The sequence below is a fragment of the Myotis brandtii genome, unplaced genomic scaffold, assembly GCF_000412655.1.
Source record: "Myotis brandtii unplaced genomic scaffold, ASM41265v1 scaffold729, whole genome shotgun sequence".
NCBI classification, from domain to species: Eukaryota; Metazoa; Chordata; class Mammalia; order Chiroptera; family Vespertilionidae; genus Myotis; species Myotis brandtii.
The window spans coordinates 50,937-57,329 of record NW_005370880.1 but is presented as its reverse complement, the minus strand read 5'-3'; the positions used below and the strand labels follow the sequence as shown (position 1 = coordinate 57,329).

Here is a 6,393-nt window from a genome sequence, read left to right as displayed (position 1 = left end):
TCCTGCACACCCCCTACTGGGGATGTGCCCGCAACCAAGGTACATGCCCTTGACCGGAATCGAACCTGGGACCTTTCAGTTTGCAGGCCGACGCTCTGTCCACTGAGCGAACCGGTTAGGGCTGTAGTCAAGTTTTTAAAATGAGGCATGTTTTCATGTGCTCTTATAAAAAGACCTCCAAAATGTATGTGTCATATGAAATAAAACGTGTGTGATTCAGTGAATGGAGTATAATATATGACCAATAAGTGCACACACTCTGCTAGTGGATGGCTCCTGGTTATTTTTAAATCAGAAACTCAGAAATGAACCTTTATCTCGGGCTCGGGGAGGTTGGGCGGGAGGGTGGCTGGAGGGGGGGTGGCAATCTGCTTTGGGGGTTAGATCCCTGGGCTCAGCAAGGAGACACTGGCTCCAGGCCCTGGCCACATGTGGTTTCTTTCTTTGAGGACCCACTACTTCCCCAAACCAGCTGTGCTTCTGAGGTTCATCCTCCTCTCCACCACTTCCTCCTCACCGCCCAACTCTGAAGCTGGGAGACCTATGTGGGCTTCCCAGCCGCTCCCTGCCCAGCGAGATCCTCCTGCTACAGCAGAGTAACCGAGAGATGGGAAGACAAACCACTAAGCACTCGGAAGATGCAGAAATTCACCGTTATTCAAAACACCAGTGTGCTGGATCAGGGGACCAGTTCCCAAGGCTGAGCCCCTCAATTCTGCTGAAACTAGTCTTATATAGGCCTAGGTTCTGTTTCTTGCTTCCGGGTCTTTGTATGGTTTCTAATGTTCTCTTTTGCTAAAAATTAGGTTGTAACAGACCTCTGGCTGACACCGGCTGCCAACACCTGGGGACTTGGCTTCGGTTCAAAGCCTTGGTAAACTTACTGTGCCAGGATGTGGGGCTGCACGGTCCAGCAAGCAGGGGTAGGCTGATTATAGGCAAGCAGACATCCTGTTGCTGCAGAGGTTGGGTAAGCTGCCCTTACGCTCCCAGTTGAGCACTTCTTGTCCACAGACTTTGACTCTGCAGGAGGCCCTGGGGCAGCACCCTGTCCCCCTCTCAGGAATGATTAACTCCTGGCTAGGTGCATGTGGCTTGATCTTTGGAGCAGGTGGTCCATGCCAGCTGGGCAATGGGAGCGAAAGGTTTTCCGGTTCTACCAGGAGCCACCACCAGGGGTCCTCAAACAGGGGGCCAGTTCACTGTCCCTCAGACCATTGGAGGGCCGAACTATAGTTTACAAAAAAACTATGAACAAATTCCTATGCACACTGCACATATCTTATTTTGAAGTAAAAAAACAAAATGGGAACAAATACAATATTTGTATTTGCATGTGGCCCGCGGGCCATAGTTTGAGGACCCCTGACTAGAGTTTGTATCACTTACTGAAAGCCAGAGCCTTTGGCATCCAGCAGACTGGGGGAGCCCTCAGGGGCCAGAGGCAAAACCAGTGAACCTAGGGAGTCAGAGTCTGAGAGAGGGAGGGTTCTGGGACCCCCACAAAGTGAAAGAATGCCTGCTATCATGATAGAGCAGCACAAGGGAAGGAGGCCAGAATCAAGCACATGGCCACAGTTAAGTCCAGCCAACCATGGCCCTTGGGTAATGATGGGGCGGGGGGGGCGCTAAGCTCAGGCTGCAGGAAGGTGCCCAGTGACCTGAGGGTGGCCAGGCAGATGTAAAGGACTCTGCTATCTTTCTGTCTGCAGGTGTTCTGCAGGTGAACAGTGACGCTGAGATGAGCTCGGCAAGCAGGATTGAGTTTAGAGAAGCAGAGGGCTACCGCTCGCTCAGGCGAGTAGCAAAACCTCCAAAGTTCTCATGGCTTTTATTGGGGAGTACAGCAAGTAACAATGGAGTACAGCAAGTGACAATGGTAAACAGGCATGCCTATGAAATCATCTGAGCTAAGTTATACATTAAACTATTAATTTCCTATGTTATACAAAGACCCTTTCCACCTGCAGCAGTGTACCCTCCCTTGTACTTTCCATGCCCTCATGGACTATTTATCACCTCAAGGAAATTCTGCCTCTGAACAATAAATCTTGCGTGCAAGACTTTGTTCTGACGTGGCCCGCTTGCAGGCCGCCGCCTTTCCTTGGCAGAACGTCCTCTTCTAAGTTAACTTCATTCCACTTGACCGGCTACACTGTCACTATCCCCCTGCCGCCTAGGGGACCAGTTCGCCCCTCTCCAGGGACAAGGCAAGGGCTGAGCTGTCAGAGCCACATCTGGTGGGGTCCAAGGGCACATACTGAAATCCTGATACACAGCATGCAGGGGAATGGGTGGGAATGAAGGAGCTGCCCACAGTGGTGGTAGAGTGTTGGTGAATGTTTCCCTCCACGTCCTGCGTGGTTCAAAATGAAAGAGAAAAGACAAGAGATAATTGGAAATATTTGGGGGCCAGGCGGGTAAGTACAACTCAGGAGGAAGGACTTCCCCTGGTAGCAAGGATTTACATAATAATAAATGGGGAAGTTGCTTCAGCTACCACTGTCTGGACAAACAGAGGTGGCGCCTAGCTCCAACCTTTGCTAGGGCTTCAAAGGCACCCAGCCTTCGGGGGATTCTCTGTCTACGCTTATCAGCTAGTGAAAACAATAGGTGGTCTTCCACAGTGGAGGAGCAGGATTTTCTTCTCTGGGGATCCCTACCTTCTTGATTGAGTAGAAGGATCATCAGCAGCAGCTCCTAGTGGCCTTCCCTTTCCTAGCTGATCCTGACCCCTCAAACCTCCCATTGGGTGATGCCAACCCCTGCGTGTCCCACACCAGGCGTAGCAGAACCCTGAGCCTTGGTTCCCAGCTCGCTCTCAACTCTGGCCCCAGGATAGGTGATCATGGCCAATGTTTGTGGAGTGATCAGTAAGTATCAGGCACTGTTCTCACCCATCACCGGCAGCAGCATGCTCAGTTCTCAGAGAAGTCAAGTTACAGGCTCAAGACCACACAGCTGGCTGCCCACATGCTTCAGCCCCAGGCCTATCTGAGCCTGGAGCCGTGGTTTTGGGTATGGTGCTGAGCTGCCTCGCATGGAACTGGCAGGTGAGAGGCCAGTGTCCTTGGAGGCCCAAGGAGGGTGGGCCAGACCATCCCCAGGAAGAACAGGAGAGGTGACCTGACACCTGCCTGGGACACGGCAGGCCAAGATCAGGATACCATCAGAGTCCATGGCTCCCACTCTCTTCACCAGGGCACAGGTCTGAGCACTTCGATGTGCCCTTGGCTTGCCAGCCCCAGGGAAATCGACTCTTCTGGCCGTGGCAGCACCAGACAACTAACAGTAGAGACTAACTGCTTCTGGCTGTGCCAGAGCCCACGTGGTTGAGGAGAAGGGAGAGCCAGATGTTGAGACAGGCCTTCCAAGGCAGGTCACAGCAGGAGACAGGGACCGAGGCTGTCAGGAAGGGCCGCCAAAACGGGGGCTCCTGCACCTCAAGGTCTCAGCAGGGGTTCTGAGTGTCAGGAGCCTGGTCCCCAGGCCCTGTTGAAGACACTGTTCAAGGGGTGGGGGTCCTGCCTCATTACTGCCAGGTGAGTGTGGACATCCAGGTTCCCCCCTTGACCTTTATTAACTCCTGAGCAGCGGGGTTCTCCTTAGTGGTGGAGTGGTGGGTGGAGTCCCAGCTCCCTCCCCATCAGGGCTCCAGGGACATCTTGATGGTAGGGACAGTACTGAGCCAGGCTGAGTCTCTCTTAAACAAAGGGAATGCTGGTTGTTGTTGTGTTGTTGTTGTTGTTTTTGAGTCTTTCCTAGATAAGTTTCAAGTTTCTTTTCAGGCACTCCCAAAAGAGCTCCTCTCTGCGCATGCGCCGGTGGATACCTGCCCGCGCTAGCAGGGATTTCCTGAGAGCCACACGCTCCGTTCTGCACCTGCGCAGTGGATGCCAGCCCCTGGGGGGGGGGACCCTGAAGAACAAAAACCAGTAACCTCAAAAGTGAAGAGCTCCGTGCTCCGCCCGCGCTAGCAGGGATTTCCTGAGAGCCACACGCTCCGTTCTGCACCTGCGCAGTGGATGCCAGCCCCTGGGGGGACCCTGAAGAGCAAAAACCAGGAACCTCAAAAGTGAAGAGCTCCGTGCTGCGCGGGGGTCGCGGTACTAGCTCCCAGCGGGAACCTGTTAAGCAAAGAAATCACCTCCGCGCCTGCAGTGATGAAGCGAGATCTGTACCTACCGGACCCGGCCGCAGTTCGGGGAGCCGTACTCTTTATTCGTGTAGGCTCCCCAGTAAACACTCCATCTTTTGCATCTGTTTTGCCTTCTCTCTTGCTTTCTTCCTGGGGGTGGGGGAAGGCAAGAGCCCCTTCGTTGGAAACAGCATGCCTGCGTTCTTAGGGAGGCGCCTCCGTGCCTGTGCGGTGGAGAAAGCCGCCTCTAACGCCACCTAGTGGCGAGAGGGTGGACCTGCTCTTTCTGACGGGTGGGGGCTCTCCCCAGGGAGTGAAGGACTGATTCCTCAGTATCCGCAGGGGCAGGGATCCATGTCCTGGCCCCCACGCTGTGCGCCTTCTCTGACATCACCACCAACCGCCTGCCCACCAGACGGGGGCTGAGGTGCCTCCATACAGCCTGGCGAGGGTGGAAGTCGACACACTCCACTAGGTCTTTGCTGGTGTGAGTGGGTGATTTTTTTTTTTAAACACATTATCTCTGGTTTCTAGTTCCTGTCTGGCTGACTGCCCTGCCCCTGTGAGAAGCTGGACAGACAGCTGGTATCTTAAAATGAGGTCATTCTCATTGTCTGAAAACAATAAAGGGAAAGGTCAGAAGGGAGAAACAGGGCTTCCAACCTAGATTAAAGCTTCTGTTAGTGTTAGTGCCTCTTAATGATGGCACTCCCATGAATAACCTGTGCTGGCAAGCCAGTGGGCAGGTGGCAGCTGTGAACAAAGGGAGAAACAGGGCTTCCAACCTAGATTAAAGCTTCCGTTAGTGTTAGTGCCTCTTAATGATGGAACTGAATAACCTGTGCTGGCAAGCCAGTGGCGGGTGGCAGCTGTGAACGCGAGCTTTGCAATCAAAACAGCCCTGGGTGCAAATTCCAGCTCTTCCCACTAGTTGGCTGTGTGACTAAAGAAGTTATTGAACTTTTCTGAACCTCATCTATAAATATGAGAATTGTTCATTAAACATGCTTTGAACTCCCACTCTATGTAAATAACGGTTTCCTATCATTTTTATGACTACTTAGTCATTCTCCTTGTCCTTCCCAATACCTCTGTTAGGGACACTGTGGCAGGCTGCAAAAACGCCTGCAATCACTCTGCTCCATCTAGCCATCCTTGTAGTGCTGTGGGGGTGGGGTTGTGTTTCTGGACACTGGGAGGAGCAGCAGGGCTCAGGTCATGGGCCCTGGGCTTTCTGCTGTGAGCTTCCCTGGGGCACCGTGACCACTGCCCTGGAGACCTTGGCCAGAGGCTTCAGGACTCCTTGAGTTGAACCATGGACCTGGGGCTGACGGGGAATTTCAGAGTTGTGCACCCCAGTGTTAAGGGGAATGGGCCAGCAGGTGTAGCCTGTAGGATAGCTCCTTCCCAGAAGGGATGTGACCTGGGGGAATTGGGGAGGACATGGCAGGGCCTGGGCCCTGGAGCCCCTGCCGTGCCCTCTGCCCGTGGAACAAGACGGGCCATGGGAAGAGGCGCTGTGCTGAGTCCTTACCTCTGGCTGCCAGAACATGCCGGCAAGCTCAGGAACGTCTATTACTTAGGCTGGTCTTGGCGATATTGCTGCTCTGCTTTGGCAAGGTAGTTGGGCCCCTGCCAGACCAGAGGGTGGCAGGCCCTCCAATTGGGGGTCCGGGAGATGGGGCGGCATCTATGAGATGATGCTTTACCAAGTGGCCACCTTTGGGACCAGGCCTAGAAGGAAATCTTACTCACCATGGAGGGTTGGGGTGGGGTGGGGAGGCAGACAGGCTGTGGCTGCCTGTCCCCAGGGACCTCCCGGCTGGCTGGGTGGGAGCCACTGCCGGGTGAACACCCCCAGGTGGAGAGCGACTCCCTGCATTTGGTAGGGGCAGCCCACCAGGGCCCAGTCTCGGGACATGATCTGGGAGGCTCTGCGGCTGAAGGTGCATTAAGCATCAGCCTCTGGTCTCAGCCAGGTTCCTGGGACCTGGTCTTGCCTTGCCCCTTGCCTAAATCTAGACAGAGAAGGGAAAGCAGAGGCAGCCGTGAGCCAACCTCCCAGAACCCATAGGGAAAGGCAAAGTTAGCCCCTCTTCCCTGAGGCATAAAGTGAAGCTCGGATATGGGTGACGGTGTACCCGGGGGTGGGACTGTGTGTGTGGGGTCCCAGGTAACAGGCCTCCAACCTGGGCTTCTTGTTCCCAGACCATCATGGAAGAGCCAATGGTCTTGAAGCTGGCGGAGCCTGCCCT

General features: G+C 54.3%; 1 long non-coding RNA gene across 1 annotated transcript in view; it reads left to right on the top strand.

Annotated features, from left to right (window-relative positions):
* The first annotated feature begins 3,342 nt into the window (after nt 1-3,342).
* LOC106724122 overlaps nt 3,343-6,393 on the top strand; it is a 4,391-nt gene continuing 1,340 nt past the window's right edge. The window contains exon 1 of the long non-coding RNA XR_001359881.1: nt 3,343-3,542. This is a non-coding gene — a long non-coding RNA (uncharacterized LOC106724122). The remainder of the gene's footprint in view (nt 3,543-6,393) is intronic.